Source organism: Vidua macroura, chromosome 4 (genome assembly GCF_024509145.1).
Source record: "Vidua macroura isolate BioBank_ID:100142 chromosome 4, ASM2450914v1, whole genome shotgun sequence".
NCBI classification, from domain to species: Eukaryota; Metazoa; Chordata; class Aves; order Passeriformes; family Viduidae; genus Vidua; species Vidua macroura.
The window spans coordinates 50680983-50707464 of NC_071574.1; the positions used below are offsets into that span (position 1 = coordinate 50680983).

The 26482-nt window shown below is 41.6% G+C and overlaps 1 protein-coding gene across 3 annotated transcripts in view; it reads left to right on the forward strand.

Annotated features, from left to right (window-relative positions):
* RBM47 (RNA binding motif protein 47) overlaps positions 1 to 26482 on the forward strand; it is a 76407-nt gene that overhangs the window by 31994 nt on the left and 17931 nt on the right. The window contains exon 1 of one of the 3 annotated variants that reach the window (XM_053976408.1): positions 2131 to 2187. The exons of the other annotated variants lie outside the window; for them this stretch is intronic. The gene's annotated coding sequence lies outside the window, so the exon portion shown is untranslated. Of the gene's footprint in view, positions 1 to 2130; positions 2188 to 26482 lie in introns of those variants that run through there. 3 annotated transcript variants of the gene reach the window in all.

Sequence of the window (26482 nt, forward strand, 5' to 3'; positions counted from 1 at the left end):
TGGTAAGGCAGGGTCTTAAGCCTAAATAAGCTCTTTCAGATAAATCCCTCCTTCTGCCTGGGGGTCTTGGAGTTGATAGCCACAGCTGAGACTCCAAGTAGCTCTGTGAAATTGCAGGGTCTTCTTACTTCTACTGCAGTATCAGCAAGGCACAAAGAGGCTATCATGATGTGGCTTACAAGCCTGAGAAGCTGGCAGAAGAAGCAACAAAAGATGGGTCTCTCCCTCCCCTGCACAATTATTGCACTTTTTCTCACAGTTTGGGAGCAGAAGCTGTAAAGCAGCTGTGAGGGATTTTCATCCAGAGGGTATACAAATTGATGTTGGGAATTCATGAGGTTCGTGCAAAAGATATTGATAAGTCTTGAGGGTTGTCCTACAGCAGCAGGACTGTGTCTAGCAGCTGTAGGGAAGTCCACATGCCTTTTCTAAACATGCCAGCATCCTGCCCATTCCCAGTAAAGACCCATCCTAGCAGGCAGTCATAGGCTGCTGCCATGGTGGCATAGTACCACATGCATGAGACATTCCCCTTCTGCCTCACCTTTTCCAGGCAAAAGGGGAGGGGAGGTGAATGCAGACTGGCAGGAGGGAGCGACACACCTGAAAACACACAGAGCAAATGGACCTTGGAGAGCTGAGCAGACTTTTGTGTGCTGGGCACGCTGGGCATCTGGTATAGGCTGTAGCCACAGGGCTTGTGTTGCTGCAGCAAGTGGCCATGCAGCAGCTCCTGCAGGTTTGCCCTGGGCTCTGGGCAGTCCTGGCTCAGGCAAGGCACTCCTGATTCCAATGATACCTCTGCTCGAGTCAAGCCACGACCCATTGCTGAAGCAACAGCGTCACATGTGTGTGCAAGCTGTTGAGCTGGATTGAGCTGTGCTGCTGACCGCCTGTGAATACACACACAGCAGTGTACCAGCAGGCAGAGAGTGCCTCTCCAACCTGACTGGACTCAGCTGGTGTCCCTCAGCCCAGCATCACGGGGTATGGACATCCTCAGCCCTTTGCAAGGTTGTACAAGATCCAGATCAAGAGCAGCCCCATCATATGGACCCCATTACAGTGATCATTGTTGCACCATGTGGCATGTCTTAGCAGCTAATCTGAGTAGCTGGAGCAGCTGTGGTGTAGATTTTCTCCTTAAACATGTACATTAAAATACACACTGTTTAGGCTGGGGATCCAAATGAGACAAAAGTAATTGCTCTTCCCCAAATCCCGTGACAGACAAGGCAATATCACAAAACCAGAACATACAACATAGCCTAGATTTTCCCACTGTTCCTCCATGAGCAAACATCTGTGTACCAGGTCCAGAAAATGTCTCCCATGTTGGGAGCAGCCACTCCATGTTGAGTCTCAGCCTCTGGGTGCTTCCCAAGTTCAGCAGCTGCCCTTTCCTCCTCAGGGAGCAGCAGTGTCACCTTATCAGCACTGTGCTCAGTTGCCAGCCCATTTCATCTGCCCTCTGCTTGTAATTGTTAACTTCCTGAGAACAGGAAACCTCTGTTTAGCACAGGTAGAGCTTTAACTCTGAGGCACTCCTGAAAAGCCAAGACACAGGAGTGGAATGAGGTGTTGCAGATTGCTTTGGCCACTTCTTTCCCGTGTCTTTGTGTTTAGGCTCCCTTTGCGTTACTTCATCATGCATTTCAGGTCTTTTTGTTATCATTTTGGAGTTTTAGCTGTCATTTGTCTGAGTGCTCTCTTGTGCAAAAGATTTACTTGGAAATTTATGTACTCCCACAAATCAAGCATTCACTCAGCCCTCAGCAAGGCACGCCTAGGCTTGCCTGCAACCTTAGAACAATACAGAGAAAGGTTATCATGACTTACCTGCCACAAATTATCTATTAATAGCACCACTTATGTACCTTTTTTTTACCCTTCATGACATGCTTTCCCTAGATCTCCCTCTTTGCAAGTTTTCATTTTCTTGAGTGCTTTGTTTTCCCTGTGGAGAACAGGGCAGGTAGAAGAGCACTGGCTCTGCCCCCTGGCCCCGGCACTGCCTTCTCCCACAGGTGTTTGCCAGGAGGGTGGGACAGGGGCTGTTCACAGCCTGGTAAAACATTGACCAGCGCGGGCAGACGAGGCGGTGGAAGCACAGGGCTGCCCAGGCAGGCAGGCAGGCAGAGCCCAGCGGTCGCCAGTGCCCACGGGAACTCACCAGCTTCTCCCCAGGTACCGTTTTCCACTTTCATTTTCCCAGCCTTGAAAGGCAGAAGGGCAATGGTGCTGGGTTATAGGGTTTGCCAAAGCTTGTCTCCCTGGAAGTAGTAAGAGGAGTTAGCCTTGTTATTGTGCAGTTTGCTTTTATCAACTGTAGTTGGCTGAACCGTGTCATCTAGAGCGTGGGTTGATTAACTCACGCTTGATTAGCTAGTTGTTTGGATTTTATCGTCAAATAAACAAAATTAGTGCATAATTGCATTTGAAAATGTCATTGTCTTCTAATAAAACTCAAACCTGACTTCTGCTCATCTTCTAACTGAAGAGTAGGAATAATAGTCAGAGATTTTAATGAAAATGTGTAATCCAACAGGGATGTGGGTAGTGACTCATGCTGAAAAATACGTGCTGATTTTTGACCGAGCTTTGCAAAAATAGGCAAAGTGACTAATTTTTTCAAGATTATTTCCATGTTCCTTGGAACATGGAACATGGACACTAGACACAGAAAAAATGCCAGGATTTAAGTTCCTAGTATGCACATGCCACTCAGAGGGGTTTAGATGAATAGATTCAAATAATTGTTGAAATTTTGCTCAGTGACTGAGAGTTTCTGCCAGCCAATAGAAACCAACTCATTCATGAAGGAGCCATCCTCCATGTGTGCTTTGCTGATCTGGATGTGTCTTTATAGAAGTACATATCATGACTCCTCAGAAATTACTTTTTACACCCCAGGCAACTGTTGAATAATCCTGAAGAGGGCTCAGTGTGAAGTAAATGACATGTCTGTATTCATGGTTTATCATCAGTATGTTTTCTGTGCTAAACAAAATGCAAGAGATTTAAAAAAAAGAAAAAAACTTGTTGCTTCCAGTTAATCAGTGTCTGGCCCTAGCTGTGCTTGCTTCATGTTTAAATCCTTCCTGATGTGACAGAGATTTTCTTGATGTGTTTGCTAACTGTGCTTGCACATGACATGATATTTATGCTCAGTACATGCTCCGTGGTGTAAAGTTGTAGTGGAGTGTGGTAACATATTTGCTTTATTAAAAGTAGTCTAAGTGTGGCTCCAACTCTTAGGAGTACTAAAACTCCTGGAGAACAGTGCAAGGAAAGGTTGCTGGAGAGCAAAGCAACTGGATTCCCACAAAAGGCTGCTTTAAAGGATTGAAATATGATTCAATAAAAATTTTGCTAAAGGCTGCATCATAGTTTCAGTCTGTTGGTGAATTTGTAGACATAAAGCATGACTATGATTAAAACCTGTGATTTTCATCTGTGTCACCGTGTTGTGGGATTCTTGCCCTGTCCTCCCAGGAACAGTATTTGACAGTAAATCGGACTGATGTAAAAGTTTCTTTTGCAGTAAAAAGAAAAAAAAAAGTGGTAAAATCTTATCTGACAGTTCACAGACAATATCTGTTCAGTCTTTAAGTCCTGTTTGAGACAACTTTCAGGATAAGGGAGCCATAACAATCGGTAAATTATGAACAATTTAAATTGTTTCAGTAAATAGTAACATATCATTGCATGCTAAAATGAAGCAAACCAGTTTCATCCCCTGTGCTTGGTTTTCAGCACAGCTGTTTACCAAGTTTCAGTTGGTTAAACCTGTGTACATAGACTGAAAGGGGCAGGGCTGCGCAGGGATCACAAGGACAATCTGGTCTGCAAAACCTTTTTCTGGATATACAAGGCAAAAAAGACTGAGACTAATGTTTAGACTGGGCTAGTTATAGAGTTGCTAGTTAAAAACAAGTCTCTCTTCACTCTTGAAGGCAGTTCCTGTGACACAGGCGTTAATGCTAAACCTATATGAAATGAAATGTCCTGGATCCCACAAAGTTCACATAATGATGCTATTTTAGATTTCTAATTTATATTTGAACCAGAAATTACCATATTAATGGGGTATATTAAGTGGAAATGATCTCTTCAGATACTTTGGGAGTGATGCCCCCAGTCTGAGGGCCAGATATTTGAATGGCAAAAAAAAAAACCCTGCCTAACAAAAACCCTCATGCACCCAGGATTGCAGAATGGGTATTGCAAAAATCTGCTGTTTCCTCCCTGGAAAGTGTCAGGATTTCCCAGCTTGCCCATGCTTGCCAGGGTCCCACAAGGTGAGCAGTGCCCCTTCAGATGCTGGAGTAGCCTCATTCCCTGCTCTCTTTGGGTGAGTGACAGGGCTGTCACTGGCAGGGTGCCAAGAGGAGCATCCAGGCCCTGCTTGCAGTGACCTCCTGCACCTGAGTGCTCGTTCTGGTGGCTTACATTTGCTTACTGTACTTGTTTGTGTAGCAGCTATCACACCACTGGTGAGATTCCCCATTACAAAAATGTTGACAACAAATCACCTGGATCAGATGGGTAACTTGTGTATTGCTGTGCTGGACCTTTTTGTTTAAGAGCCTACCCCAAATGAAAACTTCATAGTTGCTTTTTTTCCCCCTGACAGCCACATGGCAGCTGATTATGGCCATTGCAGATGCTTTGGGCTCGATGCAGAAGAGCAAGAGCTCTGCAGTCTCTGACAGAAAACTTATTCCTTCTATGAAGAAAAGTTACTGGCTTTTCTTTCTAAATATTGAGCTATCTTTTCTATAGCAGTCTACTTGTACATGACCCACATGACCAGAAAAACTTCTTTGTGTCACTTTGGGAGCAATTTAAATCACTGGCATTTTAGTAGCTTATTTCCTTAAGGCAGAAGTGTAAATCTTACTGGGGGACACTTTCTTTCATTAGGGTAAGAGTTTTCTGAGGGAAGTTGTTTTTTCAAAGCCAGTTGAAGAAACATATTTTGAGACAATAAGCTGACTTTCCTCTTTCTGTTGCAGTGAATGAAATTATCAGGTAAAATGCAAACATTAAAAGACAGTGGTTAGAGATAAGCAAACTTACCTTTGCACATTTCTAGCTGAGCTGAACTACTAGTGATGCATTAAAACCCCAGCTTTTCAATTTTGCTAAAATAACACAAAGTTAACCTATGAGTTGCAGCTGAATATGAAATACAATTTCCATAAAATGAAGTAACTTTAATTATTTTAATTACAAAAATTATTTTGTGCTGCATGCATGTATATGTGGTTCCCAACGGCGCCAAAGAGAAATGAGTGCTTCGATCTTGATTTAGTTTTTCCTCCTTTGCAATGTGTGCTTTCAGTGACATTTCTTTATGCAATTTTTGCTTCCTGTAATAACTTTCAGAACTTTTATTTCCTCAGAGGTCAGGTGCTGCACGGATCAGAGTGCAGTATATAGTTGATGATTGAGCATATCTATCCAGATGAATGGCAGTTCTGCCTTCCCCTCCTTGGTGCTGGGCCACAATGCTTCCCTTTAATTCCAGCATTAAACAACTGTCAGTATCAAACACCATTTGCTTGCACATTAGAAGGCAGAAGTAGAAGTTACAACAAATAATTCTGCATAGATGTTTTTTAATGGCTGAACTAAACAAAGGCTTATGTCTCATACCACAGTATTCTGATTCAGAGATTTACCACTCTTCTTCCCTGCAACTCCCAGGCTGTAAGGGTGAAAAGCAAAAAGACACTGAGCAAAAGTGCCATAGTGCCACTGAACCTTTGTATTTTGAAAGAAAAAACGTTGAGAGGTCATCAGATTGTATCTCTTGCATCTAATGAGTATTTGGATTAAAAATGAAAATGCATTGTTCAAACCAAATCTTTTTGGTTTTTGAGTGAAGAGTCAGCCTCTACCAGCTTCTCATCCCTTTCGAAGAACTGCAGAAAACAGTTGTTATTCCAGTCTTTCCTACCTCCTGTGAAGATTTTATCAGACAAAATGCTGTGGTACTATAGCAGCAATGTAGTTTTTAATGGTCTCCAGAAAAATTGCACATCTTGCTCTTATCTTCTTTCCTCTGGAAAATCTATGTTACTGCAACTGGAAGCAGCCCCCACAACAGCCCTTAAACAAATTGTTAGCTGGGATCATGCTAAGCTTTACTGAACAGAATACTTTCACCTGAAAAATTTGGGATGCTTTAAAAGGAACATTGCTATGTAAACATTCTGTAATGCAGAGAAACAGCTTTTGCCACCCTCGTTTATGGCACTTTTTTAAATGCTTCTCCAAGTCACAGCCACTCTTTCATGAAGCTCTTCCTTGAATGATTCCCAGAAATGATCAAACCACACCTGTAGTTAGTTCTGTATGGGCAGACAACTTTATAAATCTGAAACTAAGGACTTGACAATAGAAAATTCGTGGATAGGCATCTTCAGGATGAATTTAGCAGGATTACTTGGTCCAATATTGTTAATGGGAATAATTGATAAAATTTTGATTCTGCAACCCCCCCCCCCCCCCCATCTGGTAGCAGGTTTATACCTGTTAACTTTATCCTGGGGACCTGCATTGCAATTACATCCTACATACTGAATGGGCTGTGCTCATGAGTAAATCTGAAAGGGCAATGCATGTCTGGGTCATTATATGGATGTAACATCACGGATAGCTCTGAATGGATTGCCAGGGGAAAACAGGCTGTAGTACCAAAAAACTAGTAGGATGTGCCTATGGACCCCAGTCTATATATTGCTATATTTTCATCTGTGCAATGTCTTTATTACAACTTCTTGTCAATCAGTATAGAAGTACAAAGCCTAGCTCTGCATCAGCAGTCGGGTGGGAATCTCTCAGCAGAGGGGACACTGTTTGAAATTGAGTAAAGCTGTCATTATCATACCACAGTGCCTGCAAAACCAATATCATAGGGGAGAGTGGGAGATGATCAAGTACATCTATCCAAATGAGCACGACTGATCCCGGAGATCTCTGTGGAGAGGACTTGATATGGTGGTGGACATGTGAGAACCCTGCTGCCCTTGGGTGAGAGAAGGCTGAAAGGCAGGAAAAGGCTCTGGACACCTGGTGTATCAGGACAACATTGAGAAAAATTCCATGGAAGGGAGCAATGTCACAGAAACAAGCAGGGAGAATGGTGGGAGAAGGGAGTGGGGGAGAAGTAAGATGGGCTGATGACCAGCTGCCTGGACTTCAGAAGAGCTGCCTGTTTCAGGGGTGTATCACACTCTGTAGCAGAAGGGTGTCATTTGGCTGGAAATCCAGGACTAGAGTGCTGAGGAGCAATATAAAGGGCCTAAAAAAGCCTGTCTTCTTGGCAACAGGCAACAGGCTCCTCCTTTTCACAATCCGGAGATAAGGGGAATGGTCAGTACATCCAGTGCAGATCTGTTTTGACAGGCAGCAAAGACCCTCCTGATCCATTTTGTGTTGTGCACTTGCTTCAATGAGGCTGAATAAAATTTCTTTCTGATCAGCCAAAGTGAAAACCACCACTGTGATTCTGTACTACCACCATTATGACAGCCCACATTAAAGCTAGAGTCGAGCACAGCTGTTGAATATGGTACTGTTCTATACGCCATTTTTCACTCTAGGAGTACTGCATTTTGTGGTGCAGAATATTTGGATGTAAATGGGAAGTTAGTGTCAATGTTGGATACAAATGCTATGACTTTCACTAACTGGAATAATGTACATACCTGCAACTGAGCATTTTTCAAAGTGACTTCTTTCTGCACAGGTGTAAAGGATATGTTTCAGTGAAGAATGTGTTTCTTTTTAGTTTGTCTTAAAAATGGTAAATGGAAAGGTGAGCAGCCCTTTGTAAATAGAAAGAGGATACACAGAGAGATTTATTTTAAACTTCATGATGACACATCTTCCCAACACAAGGAAAGAGGGAAGGCATGGAAATTAAATCCGGTTAAGGCACTTCAATTTATGTTCATTCAACACTGTAGGCTCAGCTCTGGTCTTCATTTGCAGTTAAACAAGGAAGTTTCAATAAAGGAATTGTTGAATTACTTGGGAGTGTCTTTAGGGCAATGTGAAAAGACAGTGAAAACTCTTCTGTTCATTAACCACAGTGGTAGGAAGTTTACTGAGACTTCTGGCTACATTTTGGGAGATGCAGGGAGGATCCACCCCCAACAGCACATGTGTAGTTTTAGACACAGTGTCATTTTGTTAATGTGATGAAATTTAAACTCTTTTCACTTGCTTAGATATTTTGCTGCATCAGGAGCCTAATTAGAGCTTTGTTTTTTGGAAAACTAAGAACTAGGTTAAAAACAGGTCAAGGAGGAATAACTTCAAAAACATGCACAATAATCATTCTTAATCAAATTTTAGAATTTCTGATGGACAATAGCAAAACTGGTAAACTCATGCTTTCATGAATTCTTCCCTCTCTTTCCTTATGGTGATGAGCAGCCTTCTTAAACTCCTACCTGAAGAAGTGAAGGGACTCTGTGCTAGCACCACGTAGCAGAACTTCACAGTGCAGATCTCCATTAGCCCTGGGTATGTAGGACACTCCTGTGACCTCACTAGACTTTGTGTCCAGAGTCCACGATTGCTGTCCTTGGCAAGTTATTAACTGGCACTTAATTTTATAATGGCGCTGCACTTTGAGGCCTGATTGTTTTGTTCTTGAATATACCATAAAGGTACACTAAACAAAAAAGGAGGGGCAGGAGGGAAGGGGGCAGGGAGGTTATTTTCAAGAGGTCAGATTTTTGCAGGTTTTTAAGGAAGTAAATTTTTTGGAATAGAGTTGTGCTAACATGCCAGGCTATGGGAGATAGGATCTGTGTTTTGGTGGTTTTTTTGTTGTTGTTTTGTTGTTTTTTTTTTTTTTTCCTCATGCTTGTCCAATCCAGTTCCAGGGATTTTGCTGTTTTGTTTAAACTCAGGTTTTCCAGAGTTGAAATTATGTAAAGTACTCAATGTTAATGTTATGTTTCTGAGAGTGAACTGAAAGCAATTAAAAAAAAAAAAAAAAGTCATTCTGTCTTGTAGATGAGTTGCTGTGCCAAGACAAGCAGGCACTGGAAACTTCTCTGGTTTGTGTCCTTCAGGCTGTTAGCAAGTAAGATCTGTGAGTTTGTGTGAGGGGGGTGTACACAAGGACCTGACAAAGAGATGTGCAAGCAAGTCCCTCTGCTCCTCTTCTTTAATCCCTCTGATCACCTTGACTCTGGAAGGCAGTTAATATTCAATATTCCTATATCTGCAGGTGGAGTTTTGGTATTAGAGATTAGGACAATTCCTGACAGAAAAGCGATCGCACATAGCTCAGCAACTGGCATATGACCATTCAAGATCTGACTTTCACCTGATCAAAAAAGAAAAAAAACTCTATTTTTTTTAATTAAGCAACTTTACAGATGTTAAACATTTTTAGCTGTGAAGGCAGCTTTTTGAGACCTCAGATTAGCATATTACATTGGTGGTTTTCTTGCATGCAATAGATTTTCCTGTTTGCTTATAAAAATATCTGGGACTGGCATTGCTTGCAGTCATATAGTTAATTCATAGTGTGCATAAGTCTGCTGTCAGCTCTATCAATAACAGATCAAAAGGGTCAAATATTTGGGTTTTGCTGGGGTTTTTTTGGAAAATTAATGTGGGACAGACTAAAGAGGCTGGGAGGCTGGTTTTTTATAAAGACCATCACCAGAACAAATGTACTCATCTGAAAAATCTCTTCCGCTTTCAAAGAGGATTTATTTCTGATTCCTAACACAGTCTATTTCTCATTTACTCTTCTGACTGCTCATGTGAAAAAGAACAGACACAAATACCAGGAAGATGGGACCCCTTCCCCAGCCATAAAAGCAAGGAAAGTTCACAGGAAAGGACAGGAGAGCTGCAGCCCAGGTCACAGTCCCAGCTGTCCGGAGGGCCTGTGCATGGTGACTCCATACCCTGCTCCATAACCAGATAGGTCCAGTGGAGAGAGAGCAGTTTTGCCTTGCTGAGGAGGACACAATGCACAACCATGACGGATGTTGACTGGGCAGGTACTGAAGGGGGAAGTGTTCAACCCTTTGCAGCTTCTCAGATTATTATACAGCAATTAAAATAGCTCCCCCCATGTAAAAGCATGCCATCAGATAACAGGACACTCTGACTCATTAAATGGACCCTTGCCAAAATTGTTTCTGGAGTGTTCCAGTTTCTTGCTTGGGTCATGATGTTAAATCATTGCTTGTACTCAAGTTCTATGAGCCAACTCACTGGTTGAATAGACCCATAAACACAGCTGTGCTGGCAGCTACCTTTTAAAAGGTTTTATCCAAGCATTTGACTTGACTTTTAAAAATAGCCTGTTTCTTTTGCACAGCCTCTCATCTTCAAAGCATGACCTCCTTGCTGAAATCTGGGTGTGAAATATGACTTTCCCATTCACCTGCTAGCAGTTGGGATGCTTTCTGTGCAAGTTGGGTGTAATGGCACAGTATTTCATTCCTGTTTGGTGATTTAAGGCTCTCAGCAGCAGGCTGGGCCATGACGTGCCTCTCTCTCCTCTGCTTGCCTGTCTCTTCCCAGGGGAAGATGCCCTTTTCCATTTGTGTGGGGTTTTTTTAACCACTTGCACTGCAAATGCCTATGAGATGGGGGCAGACATACGGATGTTTGCAGCATCCTCTAATTGGTCCCATGCTAGATGCAATTTTCTGCACTTTTATAAATGAAATAACCTTTTAGTTACAGGCCACATTTCATACAACTACTCCACTTCTGAGAAACCAGAAGGAAAATTAATTTTGCCTCACCTGACCCCAGGGTAGGTTTTTCCTGGCAGGTTTCAGTAGAATCACAGGAAGTCATTTGGAGGTATGGCACCAAACATGTACAGCTTGCACTTCAGACTTCCAAATTTATTTTGCCTGCTAGATATTGTTTTTGTTTAGAGTAACTTTTGTAACCAGCATTTTTCACTTGTATTTACAAACTATGCTGTGTTGCTTAAGAAAAATAAAAGTAGGTAGTAGACAGTTTATTAATTTAAATTTGTATCAATGTATTATTTGTGTCAGAAGCTGGAGGAGGCCTGCTAACCTCTCTGGAGCAGGCTGGCTCATCCATATAACAGGTATCCCATGTCTTCTCTTGTACATGTGGTGACCCTCCTAGTTCTAAGGCATAATTATAATTTTTCATATGCTTTGTGTTTGCTGTCAGCTCCTGAAGTATAGCAGAGGGGTGTCATGAAACTGTGCATTTGACCAGGGCATAGGGTCACACAGGGTCACCTGGGAGTGCAACAATCCTCTTAGAAGATTTTGCTGCATCAGCCCAGGCAGCCATTCCTGGCACTAGCTAATCCATTTTGTCTGTCTCTGGAGCCACATCTCTACTTTGGTCAGGAAGAACTGGCTGATTCTCTCTGAAAAAAGGACCCAAAAGAGAGCAGAGGGGTTCATTGGCTGGGAATGGACAGGACACATGTACCATCCCCTGCTGTCTCACAGGTCAAATGGAGCTGCAGCACAGGCAGTGGGCAAGTCCTTCCTTCACCAGGAATCTCCTACTAGGAGTAAAAGGGATCCTTGTTCAGAAGGGAGTTTCTGCAGCTCCTCTCAAGATATGAGAGCTAAAGTCCAGGTGATGTGCTTATGTTATGGCCTGTTGAGAATTTTTTAAAGCAAAACACAGTTTTGGTGCAGCACATACATGATTAGAACCAAAAATGTTCTTTTAAAAACTCAGTTTTGATTGAACTTTCATGTCCAGAATGTAATTTATGGCCAAACCAAGAGACAGAACTGCTACAAAGCAGGGCAGAGAACCTATCTGAGTTGTGAGATGCCAGCAGTAACCTCTATCCCAGCTACAAAAGTTGGGGCTCTTGTGTGCCACTCTGCACAGAAATGCAACATATTCCTTTTCCCATGCCACATCTCCAGTTGTTTGTTCCTTTTTCTGAGCTAAGAACTGACACTGGGTTTTATAAAATATTGTGCTCATAGCTTGACAGGCACTTGAAGAAACTCCTAACAGGTTTTGCTGCCATCGTAAATTTGCCCTGCTTTCACACTGTTCCTTATTTTCTTTTATCATCTCAGTCTAAACATATAATTATATTCATTCTGGCTGTGCTGCTGAGGAAGCATTGACTTCCCTGTTCTGATGAGAAACAAGAGTAGTGTTTGATATTAAACAGTATGTTGTTTTGCTGCTTTTGCTGCTTTTGAGTGTAAGGGCATCAGAAACAAAGCCCTGTAATGGGATAATAAATAAACTGTGTTTTCCCTTTGCTGAAATAAAGGCACAGTAGCATGCAGTACATTAGCTGTCAGAGGCTTCCAAACCAACAGGCAGGCAAGCAATGGGATTGTTCCCTTATACATCCTTATCAGAAGATATCCTCTACTCTTCAGATTTCTACCTGTCCTCAGTGTTTCTTCCTTGTTTCATTATAAGGTCAGCTCTTCCAGAATATGTTTCTTTAAGTTTAGGTTAATTTTAAAATTAAGCCTAATGAAATGAAGTACAGCATAATCTCAGAAAATTGATTTTTACTCAGGGTTAGAATGTTACTGTGTACTTTTTTTGATAAAGTTTCTGTGACCTGGGCAATATGTGAGTGATTGAAGTTTGTGTTTGAAAGATAGAACTGATATTTTATATGTTGCTGTTTTAAGACATGAGTAATTAAAGTCAGACCTCCCAAGCCCAGTATCTAGGCACCCATACAGTCTTCAAAGGCTCTTGAGCATGCTTAGTTCCTCTTTATCTCAATATGTATTTGACAGACAAGGACTGGAGGATTTAAAATGATTACAGCAGGCTGATCTATGACTAACACAACTTATTAAGTCTGTTTTTCTACAATATCACTGTACGATTACAGAGCAATTCCAGCTTTAGTCCAGGCTCTCAGCAATTCCCATCCTCTCAGCCTCTCCCCTTTGCCCCTCTCTGCACCCTGTCCTGCAGGCTGTGTGGCTGCTGAGGGCCATGGGTGCCATCACCTGCACATTGTACAGTCCTGCTGGCCACTGCTTCCCCAAATAGCACTGGGGAGAAGCTCACCTCTGCTCCTCCCTCAGCTTCATACATATGTAATCTCAGAGTTAGTCCTGGCTTTCCCAAGGCTGCATGAACTCTCTGAGATCTCTCTCCACCCATGAGTGGCTTGACTGCACCTAGTGAGAGATCCACAAGGGGGAATGTGGAGATGAAAGACTGGGTTTGTAGGCCCTGCAGGGGCAGGGTGTGGGACCATTTTTAGGAAACCAGGATGTGAACATCACACATTCAGCAAAACCAGGAAGAGCATGCAAGTGTTAGGATGTGCAAACAGGGAAATTAACTCAGGCAAAGACAATGAGTCTATTATTGCCTGTTTGAGCAGTTACAGCAGCAAATGTTGTTTGTCTTCTGTGTCAAAATGCACTCTCTCCCCTTCCAAATTTTACAGTAGTTTCTATGTGTATGTTTTCAGTGTCACAGCAGCTTTACTGCTAGAGTACCTGCCATAAGCCAGAGTGGCTTTAGCCTTTTAACCATGAACTGCTGCTGGACTTTGTTCACTTTGACATGCTAACCTTTGGCCAGCTGAAGTAGGAGAGAAGCTGGCTGCTCTTGACGAAACACGATCACAGTGTACCCAGGGAGGAACCTTTTGTAAAATGCCCTTTAATCAGTTCCAATCATTGTTAAGGGTTGTAATGATTTAGGTTTCGTTGATAGTTTCAGTAAAAGAGCATCTGAAAGCACAAGGTCTGTCCTGCTGCTTCTCTGTGACCTCCAAAGTCCCTGGCTGAGGTTTTGAAGCAGTGGATGGTGGGGTGCTGGGGACACCACATTGAGGGAGGCACCAGATGTGTGACAGCTTAGCAGGGCACAAACCTCCTTGTGGCAGCCAGCTGAGGAATGATCTGCAGGTTAGTCACCATAACCCATGGCAGTACTGTGGTTGTGGTTATGTTTCCTATGGTATTTAGAAGGTGTTCAGGCTGTGTCAAAGGCAGCCTGGACAGTGAGACACCTTTTCAGTCTCTCAGGAAGTAGTAGATGCCCTAAAACGCAATGTTCATTGAGGATCTCAGATTATTTCCATAATCTGAGGGTTATGGAAAATCTTGTTTCAGACATCTGTCTTCTTAGTTATTAAATGCAAGAGATTGCCTTATGCTTTAGATAGGGAAGTTGATCCTTTTGTGAAGCTGACTATGCTCTGAGCACGACTGAGAATCCCTGTTAGAAACAGGCAGTCACTGTGGAGGCTCCTGTTTTTCCAGGTCACCAGTGTCCTGTGCCACAGCATGTACAGCAATCCCCATGCTGTGCTCCCCAAGTGCTCTTTTAATGTTATGTTTTATCTTCTAAGGTGATCAATAATAGACCAAAAGTAACCTTTTCAAGTGTATAAAATGGTCTTTTCTGGAGTAAATACACAAAGACAAAATATTACATTTTTTTCCTCTCTGAGTGATACAGCTCAGTAACTATATAAAGAAATTTCTTTTGTTGGCATCATCAAGGCAATTTTAATCCACTTAGATTTCATTTCTAGCAATAATTGTTCCCCAAAGAATTGAGAGCTTCCAAAGAAAAACAGTTTAAAGCCTCAGAATAACCTTACTACTCTTCATCGTTCCTGTGGTACATCTTCAGAAAATAATTTTGCTTCACTTTTAAAGGTCAGAAATGAGAACAAGGCAAACCTCATGACCTGATAGCTTTATTTGCTTTTTCTGGCATGTGGTCTCTTTTACATACCACCAGGTTCATACCATGAAACATACAAAAAGTCAAATTCGTATGTCCTGATTTGACATAGTTGATGTCAAACATGATGATGTGGCACCAAGAGTGTATTGGTTTCCTTCAAATAAACTTAATACACCAACAAAATTTCAACCACTTCTTCATATACACCCCTAAATAAAAAACAGAACAAATACTTTCTCCTACAGATAGAAAATTCACATCTCAGGGTGATGTGAAAATCTAAGCATTTGGACGGATGACAACCTGGTGGTTGCCACATTAATCTACGTACTAGATAGCAATATATTACATATTCATATTCAGACATTCTGTGCTAATCTTATGGAATACTCACCAGTGAGGCAGCAGGAAGGACAATGTCCTCATGCATAAGTCTCTGCCTTCCTCCTTTGGTTCTCTGAAGACAGCACACAGCCCTACAAAGGTCACCTTGCAGCCATTTTAGCTTGCATAGAAACTATTGCAGCTCTTTCTCTGGATATTTGGTAAAATGCTTACTTTGAAGATGTAACCTATACATATTCCCACCAATTAAATGTGCTTCCTTTAGGAGTGAGTTTACCTTGCTTATTTTTAGGATAGGCAAAGTCACTGACCTTTTAAAGTTCCTGAGAAGATTTTAATTTTTTTTCCCAAAGAAAGGGAGTATCTCTGCACACTGACTGCCATTTGTCACTCATTTAACTCACTGACAAGCTGCAATTTCCTGCTTAATTGCAGATTCATCCTTGCAAACAGCTCATATCTCAGGTGCTTGATGAGCATTATTTCTGCCCCACAGCAGAACATTTGATCACATGGATCATATATCTGCTAACAAATAAAACATGCTGGGGTATCTTCATTGAACCCAAAGACAGCATAGCAGACAACCTTTTAGATGAAGCCTTCTCCTTCCCCCCAAAACAAGGTGGCCTTGACCACACAGCCTGGCTTGGGTAGTCCAAGTGTCAACATCCACCCTGTAGAAGTGAAGAAATCTGAGAGAGAAACACAGCAGAGCTGAGAGTGCAGATACTGCTCAAAAGAACTCATTTTGTGGCTCCAGCCCCTCCTTTAACCAAAGTAAAAGTATCTCCCTGTTTCTGGACCATTTCATGTAGCTTCCAAGTCTGAACTTAAGGATTTCGTTACTGCCAGTTTGGAAATGCCCTCTTGAAAATACAAACCTTCTCTTAGAGATAGGAAGTGTGGGACTTAGGCTCTTCCTGAATGAGACACATCTCCTGCTCAGGTGTTGTCAATGGCTCAACAGTGGCAGATCCTGGGTCATTGTAGAGATATTTTCTTTACCAAGAAAGGGAAAGAGCAATTTGGCTAGTGGATTTAGTAATTACTGCAATTCAGACCATTCTTTTCATTCCTAGATATTTCAGCTATTACAGTCCTTGAAATCACAGACACTGCCTGGTTTATCTTGTCAAATATCTATTGAGGTATGTCACCAGCGCTCTGAGATTTTTATTTTTTTTTTTGAGAAGAAAGCATTTTATAGCAGAAGTGTAGTTCTGTAAAAAAATCACCTCACTGTGGTTATTGAGAGCTACCCATTAACACAGCCTTTGAGCACTTTCAAGTTTAATTAGACTGGCTCTACCCCACAGGGTGACCTGGGCAGCTCTGGCAGTCAGGGGGACGATGCCTGAGAGTCCCACACCAGCAGTGGGCCCTGGCCCAGGTGCAGCTGCAGAGGTGAAAGTGCCCTTTTACTATTGAAGCATGTTTCATTAAGGCGCGCATTTTTACTGCAAGGTTGCAAAGTTTCTATCAAGAGTCACTAAGGTTACACTTCTGTTTGTGTGCCATGCAGGTGGCTGGGTACAGATGTAGCTCTAGGACTTGCCTGTGCTGTAGATAACGTTTGGTGGAATAACAGGCAAATCCATCCTGTTTCCTACACTGCAGAAGCACACCTTAGACTGGCAACATAGTTCATGTCACCCCAAAACAGTGGCTCAGGAACAGCTTGTTTCTGGTACAATGTTGGCTGCTGAGAAGAAAGCTCAGCTGGAAGCAGGTTTGCAGCTCCAGTCCTGCCTGCCCGTAGGGAAGGTCAGCAGTGGAGAGGAGCAGACAGGATGCAGAGGCTGGCAGAGGAGGAGCCAGAGTGCTGGGCTGAGGTTAGGCAAGGCAAGAGCACGTGACAGCATGGGTAAATCTGTGCTGGACCACGTGGACAAAATCTGCCGTGCCATGGGCCAAGAGATGTGGCCCCACTCCTGCCTCATGGCAGCACCCACCACTGATGGGTGACTGAGTCACAGCAAATTCCTTCCTTGTGAAGTCCCGTTACAGTCTGCTTAATGCAGACTTCTCTGCTAATGGTGCCTTTGCTGTGCATGCCAGTTCAGACTCTGCCGACATCAGCAAAAGCTGCTTTTTCTAATCCTGATAGTAAATCTGTTCTTTGAGAAATGGAAGTTGTGGACATGTAATAAAATATAATATAAGACATGCTGGAGTTAATGGATATTGTAAATTCCCCAGCAGATCATTCAGTCTCCTGTAGTCTAAAATTTTCCTTCATGTTACTGGGAGGCAGAAAAATAAATTTGCCCTCCTAAAGGAAACTGTCAGTTTCCTTATTGGATAACTTCTTTTTACACACAATTTCCATGTGATACCTATTGTTTCATTTTCAGTAAGACATTAAGAATGAAAATAGAAAAGCTTATGCCCAGACCAAAGATGATGTCTGTTTTCTGGAGGAAGAGTTTTTCCCTTAATATACTTATACTCTCCTGTGAGCTGTAAAAAAGCAGAGCAATTACGGGAAGAGACTGTGTGTGCTAATCACACTCATTTTCATACCCTGATTCTGAAAGCTCCTGTAAATATACATTTGGAGGTCTTTACTCTCCTTTTTGTAAACGCGTATCACATAACCCTGTGGTTTTCTTTGCAAAAAGGCCCTGCAAGGAACCAGCAAGAATGTTATTTGCCAGTAACCTTTTAATAATCAGAATTGATTGGTACATGGTTGGCTTGTGCTGGTTGGATATCCCTGCTAGCCAAAGGAGGTGACCACTGGGTACCTTTTGGTGACCTATTGAGCTCACACTACTGTGCTGCCCCTCCTTCCTTGATTCCTCCAGGACCTTCAGCCCCTCAATAGCTACAGTGCTAAAATCCACCAGCTGCACACAGACTTATAAAGAGTTGCAATTTGCTTTTCTACCCTCTGGTCTCTCTGGATGATTCAGTGAGCGCCTTGGTGTTACAGAAAGGCTGTCATTTACCCCATTGTGGAATCTCATTGGCCTCTGCAGAGGAGGAGCTGTGCTGTGAAACTTGATTCAGCAGGTTTTAAAAGAAACCCTTCCCCTGTTTTCCCATGAATTTGCTCAATGCTGGTGACTTGATAAATGCTTTGAGCCAGCAATGCTGGCAGAGGGACAGGTCCCACCCTCTTTTACCCCTCTGCCAGCACAGGTGCTCAGGTGGTGTGGGTGGGTGCATGGTGCAGCTGCACAAATGCTTGTGGCAACACATGCAGAGGCTGCAGTAAGGATGGAGTGGGACCCTCTGTAGACAGCACCAGTTTACCGTGTTGGTGAAGCTGTGGTGTGAAAGAGTGGTCTGGAGCAGCCACATCAGGCTAGCAAGGACAAAACCTTTTTCCTATGGAGTGTTTTATTTACCCTAGGACTGAAAGGCAATTATTATATTAACCTCCCTTGTAGATATGTCTATCCAGATCCAACCCTGTATTTATTTTAATGGAAAGCAAACATGCCACAGAAATGTAATGGCTATGGCTATATAAAAACAAAAAAAAACTACTTTGTGTTCTGCGGGTTTCTTTCTGTTGTGTGTGCTAATTAAAAAGCTATTACACTCCATGGGTTTATTCAGTATCTGTCTTCTTACATTTTGCAACCCAAAGCCTGCTTTCAAGTTTAAATGAAAGCACAAAATTCTGCATGGGGAAACTGAGCCTGACTGTTACAGTGATCCTCTGTGCTGACTTTCATTGTAGAATGACAATAAAATTTATTTTAGTTAAAAATAGAACAAAACCTTTGCCTTGTGACTGTAATGGTTATCAGAGCAAATCCCACTGCCCATGAACTAGAAAAACCTAAGACTAAAAAAAAAATGGGAAAGCCCAAAGTGCCCTTGGCCAAATTTCCCCCTGTTGGTACTCCACCTTCGTGTCTGTAACTTTGTCATCTCCATGGTGAGATAAGGCATGTGGCTGGCTGGCAGAGCAGATGGGGAGTCTATCTTTAAAAGGGCAATTCTCTGTGTGGCAAGGTAAAGATGAAAACATTGACATAGGTTATGTGTAGAAGAAGCTTGGATGTGGGAGAACTTGGAAAGCTGTACCTGTTACAGACGTCATGTTCTCTGAAGGATCTCCCCAGGTTTTGATCTGCAATAGCTTAGGGAAGTCAAGAAATGACAAATCTGCTGTATTAACTCATATTGTATAAGAACATGTGTAAAATAACATGTTATTAATTTAAATAAAGTGGTGTTGTCCCTTTAAACATTCAAATAGGCAATAAAATTGTTCTATAAACATGTGGGAACCTGTTCCACCAAATACAGAGTGGCTTTGTTAAACAGAGAAGGAAATTATAGAAAAGGAAATAAAATGTTGTTTGTTACATTATGAGATCCCAATTTTTGTGGCTGTATTGTGACTGATGGGTTCATGTGTTACTATACCGATCAAGACTTTCTGAGACTGAGATTAGAGACCGTGCTGGTCACTCTTAGATTCGTGTGTCTTTTCAGTGAAATATTTTACTTGATACATTCCCTTCTCTTTGATACATTCCCTTCTCTTTCTACTGCGGTCTCTCAGTAGTTTTTGAAGACCAAATAAACCATAAAGGCCAACCCATTGCTCACTCCTTACTCTCCCTTCTCATTCTCATTTCACTTGCTCACATGCCTGCACTGTCACATAATACTAAGTTTCCATCATGAAATATCTCCTGAAAACCTATTTACTACCATAATCATCAAAAATACTCACTCTTATCTGGACAATGGCATCCTGCTAATAAAATTATGAGCCTGTGGTCAGCCTCTGGAACTCCCAAAGCATTTGGGTTTGATCTTTTTAAAAATCTCAGAAGCCGATCCAATGTTTCATTAGAGCTTGTCATCACACTGAGGAGCCCAGCGCACTCCATCTGTAAAGGCCAGTTGTTGTGTCTACTTGTAGAGGAGAGACAGCTGAGGGGAAGCACAACAACCCGTTGGAAGTCTTTTCTGCATCAGGGAGAAGGTCCCCATTTTACCCCATTCCCCATATTCCAACGAATATCACTTTTTTTCTTTACATTTCCAGCCTTTTCTATCACTGTGTTCAGGAGAATAATTATTTAGGAAAAATCTTTCATCTGCAATCTACTACAAGAAAAAATAAAAGGCAAAGGAAGGTTTGGACTGGTCTGGACAATTCCCTTTCACATCTCTTAGGATTTAACCCCTGCTTCACTGTCAATAACTAAAATGACAAAACAACTAAATATATATATTATTAATGTAACAGTGGGTGGGTTTTATTCATTGTAGTCAGCTGTACATTAAGAAAGTGCTTATATTTTTACGCCCTAGCAATGGATGCTGTATGAAGAGAGGAACATGTGGTGTATATACAATCCATTCTTTCTGCTGCTTGTATGGCTCTGCCCTTAACACTTTTCCACTCTTCCTTACGTGGTAAGGTATATAAAGAGTCGTGCAATCATTATGAACACAGTGGTTTTGAAGTCAAAGGAAACCAGGTGTCTAATGTCAGGGAAAGCTGGGACACACACTGCAGAACTCTGCCCTAACTTCTGAAGTTTCTTATAAAAGCACAGCCTGCAGGAAAAACTAATATATTTTTAAATTCTGCCACTGGGAATGGTAACACCTCAGAATACCCTGTAACAGATGATCCATTGATGATCCTTGCTTTAAATAATAATGGGAAAATAACTTGGAAACTAACAACAGGATGCAGCTAAAAGTGAACATATGAAATGAAAGCCATGGGTTCAAGAGGCCTCCCTACATGATCTTAATTGACACAGCATTTGAACAGCCTTCTGAAAATAAGCCCATCAGCTCACTAGCATCAGTGCTTTTTCACTTCCACCAGAGTAGTCTTCTCTGGGCATTTAAGTACACACACAATTGTAGCTGATAGGATTCACTTTACAATATTTTTAGCTGTAAGTTTGGTTTGTTTTCCAACAGAAAAATATGAAGTAAGAGAAAGATACTGAATTTTAAAAATCAATTAATTTGATGGAGTTTCAAAAATTCATAACTGCCAATTTTTTATATTCACTTTCTTATAGAGATCAGTGGGATTGAGGCATGGATCTTATTTTGGCAGAATCTCCTAGACTTTTTTTTTCCTAGTTTTGATTCTGATTTTTTCCATAGTCTTGAGTAAACCATTTAAATTTCCATGCTGCAGCTTCCCTGCCTGCAGGGCAGTACCTGCTTCTCTGCAGCTCTTATAGCTTAACATTTGCAGGGATGAATTCTGAAGATGAAAGACTTGCACAGTAGACTTGGGCTGCTAGCACTCTGGAACCAGGATCCAGATTCCAGGTGTGTTTGTACAGTGCCTAGCACACCACAGCCCAGTACAGTGGATAAACAAGAATAAAAATCCAGAACAGAGTGATTGTAATCACCCATTGGTTTGCAGTGTAAGTAGAACAGGTCTCCTTCCTGTTTGCTTTCAGAAACCACCAAAAAGATGCTTCTTTTGCCAGTCTTTGCCATCCTCCACATTTTTCTAACTTGGAGCCTTCTAATTTAGAGTGCTTATCTCTACACCCACTGACTCCCCTACCCCTCTTCCCTATTGACCAGCCTCTGACTTGGCAATATAAGGTTATTTCTTAAGTTTTACGTGCCCAGACGAAAGGACTCAGAAGACAAGAATAAATTATTATGTAGGACCATCTCAAACAAACGGGCAATGCTTCCTCTGCAGAATATACTTGTATTTATGGTTTGTCACTGAGAGCTTAAGACACATTTTCTTGCACATGTGGATGCCCTGAGGTTGTTGCTGTTGTGCTTTGGATAGAGGTTTGGATCAAGCTTTCTTTTTGGGGTGGGAAAAACAGTAAAAAAGGAGAGAAAGAAGAAAGGCATGGTTTTGCCTATAAAAAACACCTGGGAAAGGACTGAAAACTGCAGTTGTTTTGCTACTGCAATTGCTTTTTGCCTTCTTCAGGCTGTCTCCTTTCCCAGAAATTAGCCATCTCCCAAGGTATGCCCTGCTCCCTCTTCTCCCGCCAGCTAGTTGTGCACACTGCTTGCCAACTGGGCAAATCTATCATCCAAAGAGTGTTTCGGAGCAGTTCCTCCTCTTGGCTGCTTGAGAAGGTGTGTTGTTTGCTTTGCCTAAGTGCTCCCAGGGCCTAATGCTCCGTTGTTATGTACAGACCATTTCTACTGTCATGAATCATGTTTTACCACCCCTGTGCTTTTACTTCTGCACCAGGTGCCTTTTTTCCTTTTGAGCAAACACATTGGAGTTTCCGTGTTTACTGCTGACACAGAGCATGTCGGGTACACGGCATAGGCTGAGTTATTCCTACCGTCCCACTGCCGACATGATCAGTAAATCTACTTCTCACTCCAGGAGCTGCAGACCCTTTGTTTTTCCTTCAACCAAAGGTAAATTGATTCGGCACAGCCTGAAATAATTTCGCCAGACACACATAAAGAAAAAAAAAAAAAAATTCACTGAAAATGCCTCATGCAGTCAAGCAAAATATGCCCTTTTCTTATCTTATCTGTCGTGAGTAACCCAAGCTATTTGCACAACGCCTTGTGCTAGGAAGGAGTTGTTTGTACATGTTTCACTCCTTTTTTCCCAAGTTTTGAATTTTGAATGAAATCTTTCTCTTCAAATTCTTTTTACCTGCAAAAATGTTACAGTTTCTCTTTCCTATGCTTCCCCGAAGGTTGGACCCAGCCCTCCCTCCAAAGATCCTTTCGTTGCAGATAGTTTTCTATTAATCTTCAAACCACTTTGGAGAGCTCGCTGCGTCTGGCAGCACTAACATCCCCTCTCCCTCCCGTCCCACCCACTTAGCCTCAGCCTAAGAACCCTTAACAAATGACTCCCAAGGAATTTAAATGGCTAACGCTCGCTGGCCAATAAAGAGATGCATAAACTCTATAACCAGGTTGCACAGCCCTTGCCATTAGGAAGAAAGGCTGCTCGGGCAAAGGCGTGAGTCCCCTTAACCTGTTGCACTTCGATCGCAGGAGCAGAGAGGTAAGGGAAATCTTGTTTGCTCTGTAGGACTTTTTATCTGGTTTTCATTTATCAGGGAGTTGAGACCAAAAGTATGTCATCATCAAGGTATGGGTTCAGGGGTTTGCCTTCCTTTAGAGGGTCCTAAGGGGTTATTTGAGAATTAAGCAACTGCTTGTAAGATTGAGCTGTGAGATCAACATGTGAATATCTAAAAGAATTTGCATAGCAAATACCAAAACAAATGTCAGAACAATGAACACTAAACCACCGATATTTTAGACAGAAGAAAACAAAATCATGTTTCCGAGATATCTTTTCTGCTATCTTAAATTAACGAAGCAAAAGGTAGCCAATTGCAACTGCTTGACATTGTGTTTTCAATCAGTTTGTCTCTGCCGCTGTCTGTGCCACCTGGTATTTTGTTCTGCTTTTTCAAGAGATTGACATAAAAAATCAAACTTTAGAAGTGGATTATCAGTTTTTGGTGCAGAATTTGGGGTTTGAAGGTGGCTAGGAAGGTTTAAGTAAACAAGGTATATATCCAAGTATTATTAATACAAATGAATCTATATAGCTCAATCTGCATACTGAAAATTTGAAAGCATTAAAGAAAGTCTGCTTTGATATTCATATTCTACTTAAGCAGCATGTGAAATGTATAAAACTTGTATGTGACTTTGGACACATGACACTAATCTGTTCGCCCTTATTTATTTAATTATTATTTTATTGTTTTATTGAGGTCAGTGCTGATAACAATAGTGAAGTTTGAACTTAAACCAGGAAAAAAATAAATGTAGTTGTTGAAAGTAAGGTTCAATTAAAACCAAAGACAAAAATGTGGGTTTACATGTGGACCAGATGCAGCAGATGTATGTAATGTTGTCCTGTCCTGAGCTAGGTGGGATTGAAACCGTGATTCAAAATGTATCTGTAAAGCACCCCCTCTCCCTTTGCACATCTAAGCTTGCCATGGATGACAGCCTGTGCTCAGAATATTTGAGGGATGTCATGGCAAATGTTACTGCCATCCCCTGCAGTGCTCCATGGCCTGTCAGACTGGGTTGCAGAAAGGACATCTTTTTCAGTCGTTTTATCACAACTGATCTCTGAAAGCCTTCACACCCAATGCAGTCTGCAGTTGGTGTTAGCTGATGGTGCTGCACCAAAGACCTTGCCAGTGTGTGTAAGAGTTGAAAGAGTTTTCTAATTAAATTGACACGGTTAATCCAACAGAACATCGAAACGTGTCCTTTATGTTTGTCAAGACAAGGCCACATGACTGTCTGTCAAGAATTTGTTGTAATGTTGTTGGTTGGATTATTTTTCCATGGGTTTCTCATATAGCTTTGCACTGTATAATCAAGATTAGATAATATGTTGCATAAAAATAAATTTAACAAAGTAGTCACCATTTTGCTACTCTTTTTAATGATTTCCATTCAATTCTGCATTTCACCTCCAGACTTTGCTGAAAAAAATTATGTTGAATCAAATTATCCTTGTCTTCTTTCTTCAGCTTCTAATTAAAAGAGAAATAATCTCACTTAAGGTCAACAAAAGGTGAATTTCAAATTATATGTGTCTTAAACCCCACTCCTTTTCTGGAGTGAACAGAAATTTCATTTCAAAATCATAGATATTTCCAAGTGAGCTGTAATTTCAGTAGACTTAAATTGTCTTGAATTAACCCAGCACAGGACAGTTGCCCTCCGAGAGATTTCCTGCCTTGGTTAAACATTTTTTTTAATTTATAATATTAACACTGGGCACAGGTAACAAGTGCTGAAAATCTCTTCCTTGTACTTGTAAACCTCGTTTCTCAATTCTCCAACCCAACGTTCAAAGGTCTGTACAAACTTCTTAGATCAGAGGTCAGGTACAAATTGCTGCACTTTGCAGCTCCTTTCTGCCGATATGACAGAATTTCACAGGAGACACGACTGACTTCCAGCCCCCACTCCTCCACACACAGGCAGCGCCAAGCAGTTAAAATGGTGATATGTACAAGTCAGCCATTGGTACCTGGGTTTAATTAATAACTAACTGGGTTTCAGTGGTGCAAGGTGCATATTATAAAAAGGGTCAAATGTCAGTGCACAAAGGAAAAAAAAAAAAAAAAAAAGGACAAAACCCCAGCCACAGACTAAGCCAAATGCTTTGAGTTTAATGTACTTTTAGCAGTGAACATTCACATCCCAACTGTGGTTTGCTTTATGTTGATTTTCATTTCAGGGACCTGAGGGGGAGGGAACATGTTGAGCCACTTTCAGCTTTTCCTGGAATCTCTGCCTCCTGCTGAAAGCAGGGTTGCAGGTTGGGCCCCCTGTTGTTACAGTGTTCACGTGGTATACACAAAGCTTAAAATGTTGCAATAAAGGTAGTGCATGGGATTAGGGTAAACTGAAAATTCTGAAGCTATTTTTATTGTAATAAAATTGACTAAGTGAGTAGACTTTATATGAACAGGCAGGATGTGTTATGTTTCACTCTGGAATCTCCAGGAGAGTTAGAAGAAAAGGTTTGATCAGGAAAGCTGAAAAGGTTATGAACTTTTTAAGATACTATTGGTAGCACTGCAGAGTGGAACATATTACTGTAATATTTGTGTAGACAGACAGATAGATACTGTGTTATAAATTCCTGCACCACAGAGTCCAGCAAAGCCTTTGACAGATATTTTCAATTATTGAATTAAATCACCATGTTCATATATAAGATTTTTCTTCAGAAGGACAAAAAGTGAAATATCGTTATCTTTCCTCTGTAATGATTAACAGATGAGTCTAGTTGCGGTTTTATTTTTCAGTTGCAGAACATTGCTTCTCCTGTCCTTCTTATGGCAAAAGTTTGTGAGCTTCTAGTCCATCCTGAATGAAACTCTTCTCCCTTTCCAAGCAGAATGCTTTCTAAAGCAGGCAGTTAGTGGCGAGGACACACTTACCTATATCAGCACTTCTGCAGAGAACAGTGTTTAATCTCATTTTTGGTAAAGAAACACTGCAAAAAGTTTCTCATCAAGTACAGGTCATCCAGAATAGGAAAGACTACACTGAAATTCATATATCATGCATTTTCCTGTCTGATCATGGTAATGATAGACTTTATTGACTAGATTAAAATATGGAATTTGGGGAGAAGGGGATGGTTGTGCTGTTTCCTGATTTAGGCAGCTGATAATAGTAATTACACAAATCATGTCTTGTCTTCTCGGTCTTCCTCAACGTGTGGCTTCAATAATTGCAGGGTAATAACTTCAGCCTCAGCCAGTAACAAGTCCTATCAAAATAGGTCAGAGTTATGAATTAGTATCAACTGGAGTGGGTAAAAGATGGAGCTGGGGCAAACAGGATAACACAGGGGTTACACAACTTGTTGTACAAAGTTCTGAATGACTTGCAGAGAAGTGCATTATAAAATAAGGGGGAAGACTAGGTTTTGCTTACCCAAACTTCCTTCATAAGTGGTTTCAGTTGAGGT